The sequence below is a fragment of the Tursiops truncatus genome, chromosome 4, assembly GCF_011762595.2.
Source record: "Tursiops truncatus isolate mTurTru1 chromosome 4, mTurTru1.mat.Y, whole genome shotgun sequence".
Taxonomy (NCBI): Eukaryota; Metazoa; Chordata; class Mammalia; order Artiodactyla; family Delphinidae; genus Tursiops; species Tursiops truncatus.
In genome coordinates this window covers 58,805,269-58,812,585 of record NC_047037.1, presented here as the reverse complement: position 1 = coordinate 58,812,585, position 7,317 = coordinate 58,805,269, and the positions used below count along the sequence as shown (strand labels likewise).

The 7,317-nt window shown below is 42.6% G+C and overlaps 1 non-coding gene and 1 pseudogene across 1 annotated transcript; one reads left to right on the top strand and one right to left on the bottom strand.

The window, feature by feature from the left end:
• The first annotated feature begins 368 nt into the window (after nt 1-368).
• Nucleotides 369-473, top strand: LOC117312306 (U6 spliceosomal RNA). The gene has a single exon (XR_004526562.1). It is a non-coding gene; the product is annotated as a U6 spliceosomal RNA (small nuclear RNA).
• A 1,931-nt stretch (nt 474-2,404) lies between these two features.
• LOC101320794 (small ribosomal subunit protein uS10-like) lies at nt 2,405-2,750 on the bottom strand (annotated as a pseudogene).
• Between the last annotated feature and the right edge of the window lie 4,567 nt (nt 2,751-7,317).

Sequence of the window (7,317 nt, the reverse complement as noted above, 5' to 3'; positions counted from 1 at the left end):
AAAGGAATATTCTTCATCCCTTTGGATATACTTTCCAAAGGTTTAGCAAATTTCCCTCCCAGCACATTCTCCATTCCCTTACAACCTTCTCATGAAAGAGCCTTTTACTGTTCCCAGCCCATGGGTGAAATATCCCAGCAATGGGCTAGTAGAAGAGGGAGGTGCCCAGGGAAACTTTCCCTGAGAGCAACACAGGGATTTAGAAGAAGAAAGCAGGGGGCAGGGCAGGGGCAGGGGGATGATGGAATTTAAAAAAAATCACCATTCAGCAATCCAGACTGAGATAATTGATTCAGTCAAGGATCATAAACGGATGCTAAAACCATTAGGTGAAAAGTTGAGAAACAGGATGCTCAAAAATCCCTTAAGTGCTCGCTTCAGCCGCACATATACTAAAATTGTAACGAAAGAGAAGATTAGCATGGCCCCTGCGTGAGGATGACATGCAAATTCGTGAACCATTCCATATTTTTATATGGGGATATATGTACAGCTGATTCACTTTGTTATACAGCAGCAACTAACACAACAATGTAAAGCAATCATACTGCAATAAAGAGGTTAAAAAAATTTTTTTAATTAAAAAAAAATCCCTTAAAATGGAAAGATCTGATGATCATCACCTTACCCAAATGATCAAACTCAGAACTTTCCTCTGAAGCATTTGGCAGGGTTCTTCTCCCATGTCTTTGATATGTCACTTCAAACTTTATTCTAAACGGGAGGGGCCACAGCAGTGAGAGGTCCGCGTACCGAAAAAAAAAAAAACTTTATTCTAAGTCTTCTTTTGCCCGTTTCTCAATACGTGTGTCTCTAGAATTTAGTCTCCTGCCTTCTTTCCTTTTTATGCTACACGTTCTTCCTGGGCAAGCTCAGCCGCTCCCAAGATCTTAACCAAAAAGCTATTTGCTGATAACTTCCGAATCTGTCTCCATTCCAGATCTCTTTCCACAGCTCTAAATTCATAGTCCAACTGCCTGCTGACCTTCCTCACTGGGACTTCCTCAACTGCAACTTTCTTAGCACTTAACTTCTCCTCTTTTCCTGGCCCGATTCAGGAATATTTCTCATCTTGCATTCCTTAATTAATGACCTCATGATCAATCAGTTATCCAAGCCAGAAATCTGGTGTTCTTTCTTTATTCATATTGTCAGCCAGGATGTATTTATTATCTACTAATGGCAAGGTACTATGTTTACTGTTAGACATGCAATAGGGGCAAAAACAATTTCAAAACCTATTTACTGGAGGAAATAAACATCATTTAGATCATAAAAATATATGCATAATCATAAATTGAGATAAATGTTTTGAGAAAAAAGAATAAGGAGCTGAGAAAATAAAACAGAGAACCTACCCTAGCTGAGGGGTAGGGTGGGAAAGGGGATAAGGAAATCAATTTCAGAAAATTCTTCTCTGAGAAAATATTTGAATTCAGATAAGAATTTGGAATTAACTAAGCAGGGGAGGGAAGAAGTGGGTGGATAAAGAGGTGGTGGTCTCTAGGAAGAGGGAAGGACACAAAAACCTGGAGGTGGCAGCTTTGAAGAAGTGAGAGAATGATGGTATGGATGGAGCACAGAACACAATAGGAAGAGTTCAAAACCAGGCTGGAGCAATCGCTGGGGCCAAAACTTGCTGCGCAACGAAAACCATGTATAGTGTTTTGAACGCTGTCTTAAAAATAATGGGGGGGGGGGCTTCCCTGGTGGCGCAGTGGTTGACAGTCCGCCTGCCGATGCAAGGGACACGGGTTCGTGCCCCGGTCTGGGAGGATCCCACATGCCGCGGAGCAACTAGGCCCGTGAGCCACAACTACTGAGCCTGCGCGTCTGGAGCCTGTGACCCGCAGCAAGGGAGGCCGCGATAGTGAGAGGCCCGCGCACCGCGATGAAGAGTGGCCCCCACTTGCCACAACTAGAGAAAGCCCTCGCACAGAAACGAAGACGCAACACAGCAAAAATAAATTAATTAATTAATAAACTCCTACCCCCAACATCTTCTTAAAAGAAAAAAAAGAAAGGGGGGACTTCCCTGGTGGCACAGTGGTTAAGAATCCGGCTGCCGATGCAGGGGACACGGGTTCAATCCCTGGTCCGGGAAGATCCCACGTGCCGCAGAGCAATTGAACCCGTGTGCCACAACTACTGAGCCTGCTCTCTAGAGCCAGCGAGCCACAACTACTGAAGCCCACGTGCAACAACTACTGAAGCCTGCGCGCCTAGAGCCCGTGCTCTGCAACAAGAGAAGCCACCGCAGTGAGAAGCCTGCGCACCCCAACGAAGAGTAGCCCGCACAGCAACATAGACCCAAAGCAGCCTAAATAAATAAATAGAAAAAAGGGAAGGCATTGTGTGTGTGTGTTTTTTAACAACTGATTATCAATTTATTAAAAATGTTGATTTAAGCATCTGCTATGGTGACTTCAGCCTCGACTCCTGGCTCAATACTGATGGAAGTGATCTGCTTGACAATCTCAGAAGGACTGTGCAGGTCAATAAGTCACTTGTGGATCCTCATCTGGAAACAATCCCAAGTTTTAGAACCTTCACCACAAGGAGTTTTCCTTGTAGTTATTCTGAGTCTTGGTAGGCAACCGAACCGGTCCTTTCGCTTTGAGATTCTTTTCCTTCGTGCCTCTGATCAGGTCAGCACATACCCTCTGCAAAGACTTCAAGCTGCAGCTGGGGAGGGTGATTCTAATCCGGTGAATCGCCACCTCGGGCTTTACGGTATCTTTAAATGCCATGGCTGCGGCACGGCTTCCTGGTCGACTTGTTCCTCGGGCGAGAGCGAACAGTGGTGAGTCAGGAGCAGGGTCGGATGGCCCGAGGCTCCACTGCAGCGGAGACCGCGGCTTCCTCCAAGAGAGCCGTTGAACAGTTTTAAACAGGGTCAGGTGGCGATGGCAGTGTTCTTTACAATAGGCAAAAGTGGAAACAACCCAAAATGTTTATCAATTGACGAATGGGTAAATATAATGTGGCATATCCATACAATGGAGTATTTTCATCTATAAAAAGCAATCAGAACTGATACATGCTACAACATGGATGAAAACACATCCATGAATGTGTTTTCACACATGGATGCTCAAAGAAAGAAACCAGTCATAAAATATATATATATATACACATTATGATTTTTATAACCATAAAATGTCCAGAATAGACAAATCTATAGACAAAATAATTAGTGTTTGCCTGGGTCTGGGGAGGTAGTGGTGGTTTGGCAATGATGCTGATAGGCGCAGTGTTTCTTTTGGGGATGAGAAAAAGATGTAAAATTAGATTCTGGTGATAGTTGTACAACTCTGTGAATATATTACAAACCATTGAAATGTACACTTTATATTTTAATATTTTGAACAATTTTATTTTATTTATTTATTTATTTTTTGCCCATGTGCTACGTGGCTTGCAGGATTTCAGTTCCCCGACCACGGATTAAACCCGGGCCACCGCAGTGAAAGCGCTGAGTCCTAACCACTAGACCACCAGGGAACTTCCTGAAACATACATTTTAAATGGGTGAATTGTATGGTATGTGAATTTCACCTCAATAAAACTGTTTTAAATTAGGAAAGAAAGAAACAGAGATTTAAGCCAGATGACAACATGCCATTTTTAAATAGATGTTACTCCTCTTCATTGATTCCAAGGTCCTCTTATTCAAGATATCAAGATAGCTTGGAAACTGGTCATCAGAAGTTCATTTGGTGTAGACAGAATCAAAACAAAAGGAATTTAATGGTTTTGAGTGCGGTCTCTCAAATCAGCTAAAGACAACATGATCAACTAGTGACTGATGTATTTATATATCTAACATCCTGAGAATGCTATAGATACTCTGACAAAACTCTGAGGATTCAATTCATTCCTTCATTCATTTAACATCTGTTTATTGAGAACCTGTATGTGGTACTTAATAATACATGCTTTAGGGACTTCCCTGGTGGTTCAGTGGGTAAGACTCCGCCCTCCCAATGCAGGGGGTCCAGGTTCCATCCCTCGTCCGGGAACTAGATCCCACAAGCACGCCACAACTAAGAGTTTGCGCGCTGCAACTAAGAAGTCTGCACGCCGCAACAAAGATCCTGTGTGCCGCAGCTAAGACCCAGCACAGCCAAAATAAATATTTTTAAAAAAAGAAATACATGCTTTAAACAGTAGTCATCTTTTTAAAATATTAAATTGACACCCACGGTCTGACAATAGCACTAAATATTAGAAGTAGAGGCTATTCCTTAAATCTGAATATAAGCTCTCCTAGTGCATGATTCAATTCTGGATAGTGGGCTGGTGGAAGCAGGAAACTGACATTTACTGAATGTCTACAATTTGTCAAGTACTGTGCTAAGTAATTCAAAAGTATGATCTCATTTAATCCTTACAATTACACTTTGAGGTCAGTATTATCTGCAGATGAATAAACTATTCAAAGAGGTTGTGTAACTTACCCAAAGTCACACAACCTGTAAGTTAGAGAGAAGATACTTGAAACGAGGTCTTCTGATTCTAAAAACAGCGTTTTGCTTTGTTTTGGGTTTGGTTTTGTGTCTGCTGGTTCCCAAGAGAACATTTTCATAAATTAATTAATTCATTCAACAAAGATTTATGTAGCATTACCATAGGCCAGGCACTGTGCTGGACCCTACAGATACAGAAAACAACCACTGACCTCACAGTGCTCACAGTCTAGCTAGGAAGACAAATCTTTTAACAAAGACAGTTTGAATCATCAACATATTGTAAGATTCAACTGCCCTTATTAAATTTCACTGTGCTATGTGCTTCTGCATTCAACAAGATCCCAGCCCTGGGGCTTCCCTGGTGGCGCAGTGGTTGAGAGTCCGGAGGCAGGGGACACGGGTTCGTGCCCCGGTCCGGGAAGATCCCACATGCCGCGGAGCAGCTGGGACCGTGAGCCATGGCCGCTGAGCCTGCGCGTCCGGAGCCTGTGCTCCGCAACGAGAGAGGCCACAACAGTGAGAGGCCCGCGTACCGCAAAAAAAAAAAAAAAAAAAGATCCCAGCCCCAGCTTTCCTTCCCAACTGCATCTCCTGCCACTTCATCCAGGATCCTCTGTGCCAGACACGCTGAAGTCTTCCCAGCAATGCCCTAACCCACTGCTCTTTCTTTTCACTTTCATTCTCCCTCTACTTTTGTATATGCTTCCCTTTCTGCCTTTTCCTACCTCTTAGGAAAAATAGATTTCAAAAGTTCAAGAGAGTGAAGGACTTTGGTTTCATTCTGAATTAGCCTCTTTGTATCACAGTGGCATGTTACTTAATCTCCCAGCTTCAGGACCCCATGTATAAACTGAGAATGATAATAACCACCTCATATGATATTTGTGAAGATTAGAGTGATAAACAAGCAGAGTGTTGGCACAAAGTAGTTTCCAAAATGATTCTTGAATATGAGAATGAAGACAAGAGATGCTATGCATTAATAAAGGAAGAAATCCTTGAGAGTCAGGGATGCTTCATGAAGAAGGAAAGACTTAAACTACTCCTTGAAAGTTGAGTAGATTCTGAACAGTCACAATTGCAGGAGAGAGGCTGGATAAAGACTTGCTCTTTTTCTGTGTTTTAAATATTCTTTTATGAGATAACTGTAGAGCAGCACCAGGAACTGGCTGTAATACGAAGGTTAAGCCTCCTTTCTTGAATAGTTAGTACACTGCATTCATAAGAATGTGGAGATTCTTCCACCTTTTTTACTCTCCTGACCCCAAAATGGCTTAAGAACTTCTCTAGTTATCCATCCACCAACTCAACTTCTGAGCCTGACTGCAGATACCTCCTCCACAGATGTCTCCTTTTTGCCATAAGCTCACAACCATTCACTGATTCTTTTTAACAATTATTTATTGAGATGCGTTAAAATCCTAAATTTTTGTTGAACTTTGACTCAGCAGTTACATTATTAGGAATTTATTCCAAGGAAATAGTCATAGTTGTACACAAATACCCAACTATAAGAATGTTTATCACAAAGACAAAAAGCCAGGGCTTCCCTGGTGGCACAGTGGTTAAGAATCCACCTGCCAATGCAGGGGAGAAGACCCCACAAGCCGCAGAGCAACAAAGCCCATGCGCCACAACTACTGAGCCTGTGCTCTAGAGCCCGTGAGCCACAACTACTGAGCCCGTGTACCACAACTACTGAGGCCACACGCCTAGAGCCCGTGCTCTGCAACAAGAGAAGCCACCGCAATGAGAAGCCCGCACACCTCAATGAAGAGTAGCCCCCGCTTGCCACAACTAGAGAAAGCCCACACGCAGCAACGAAGACCCAATGCAGCCAAAAATAAATAAATAAATAAATAAAATTTATTTAAAAAAAGACAAAAACCTAGAGGCAATCTAAATGTCCAGCAATAGGGGATTAATTATATAAATCCTCGTAAATTCATGAAAGGTAATACCATACAGCCATTAGTGATGGATAACAGAATATAGCATACATGTAAAAATACCAGTGTGATTTCACACCAATATGTTAACAGCGATTGTCTCTGGGGTGGCCTTATAAGTGTTTTATTTTTCTTTTCTATAATGAACACCTATTACTCCTGTATTAAGAAAGAAATAGGTGGCTTTTTTGTTTTTATGTTTTTTCCCAGAGCCGCATGGCTTGCAGGATCTCAGTTCCCTGACCAGGGACTGAACCGCGGTCATGGCAATGAAAGCCCAGAATCCTAACCACTAGGCCACCAGGGAACTCCCTAGGTTTATTTTTTTAAGTTTATTGAGTTTGGTCTGTGGAATTTCATATTAAAGGGAAAAGGCAGAAAATTATGGGAAGAAGCCAAAAAAGATACGTGAGAAGTGCCATACCTGTTTTTCTGTAATTTTTTTTTTTTAATAAATCTATTTTATTTATTTATTTATTTATTTCACTGCGTTGGGTCTTCGTTTCTGTGCGAGGGCTTTCTCCAGTTGCAGCGAACGGGGGCCACTCTTCATCGCGGTGTGCGGGCCTCTCACTGTCGCGGCCTCTCCCGTTGCGGAGCACAGGCTCTGGACGTGCAGGCTCAGCGGCCATGGCTCATGGGCCCATGCCGCTCTGCGGCATGTGGGATCTTCCCAGACCAGGGCTCGAACCCATGTTCCCTGCATTGGCAGGCAGATTCTCAACCACTGTGCCACCAGGGAAGCCCTCTGTAATGTTTTTTAATACGAGAACGTGGTGAAAGATTAGCTCTCTTTCTTAAGAAAGTTACCTTTTCTCACCTTTCTCTTTTTTATCTTAATAAATGCTCAATAAATATTAGTAATATTTTAGTAGAAAAAGTCAAACATTTCACAA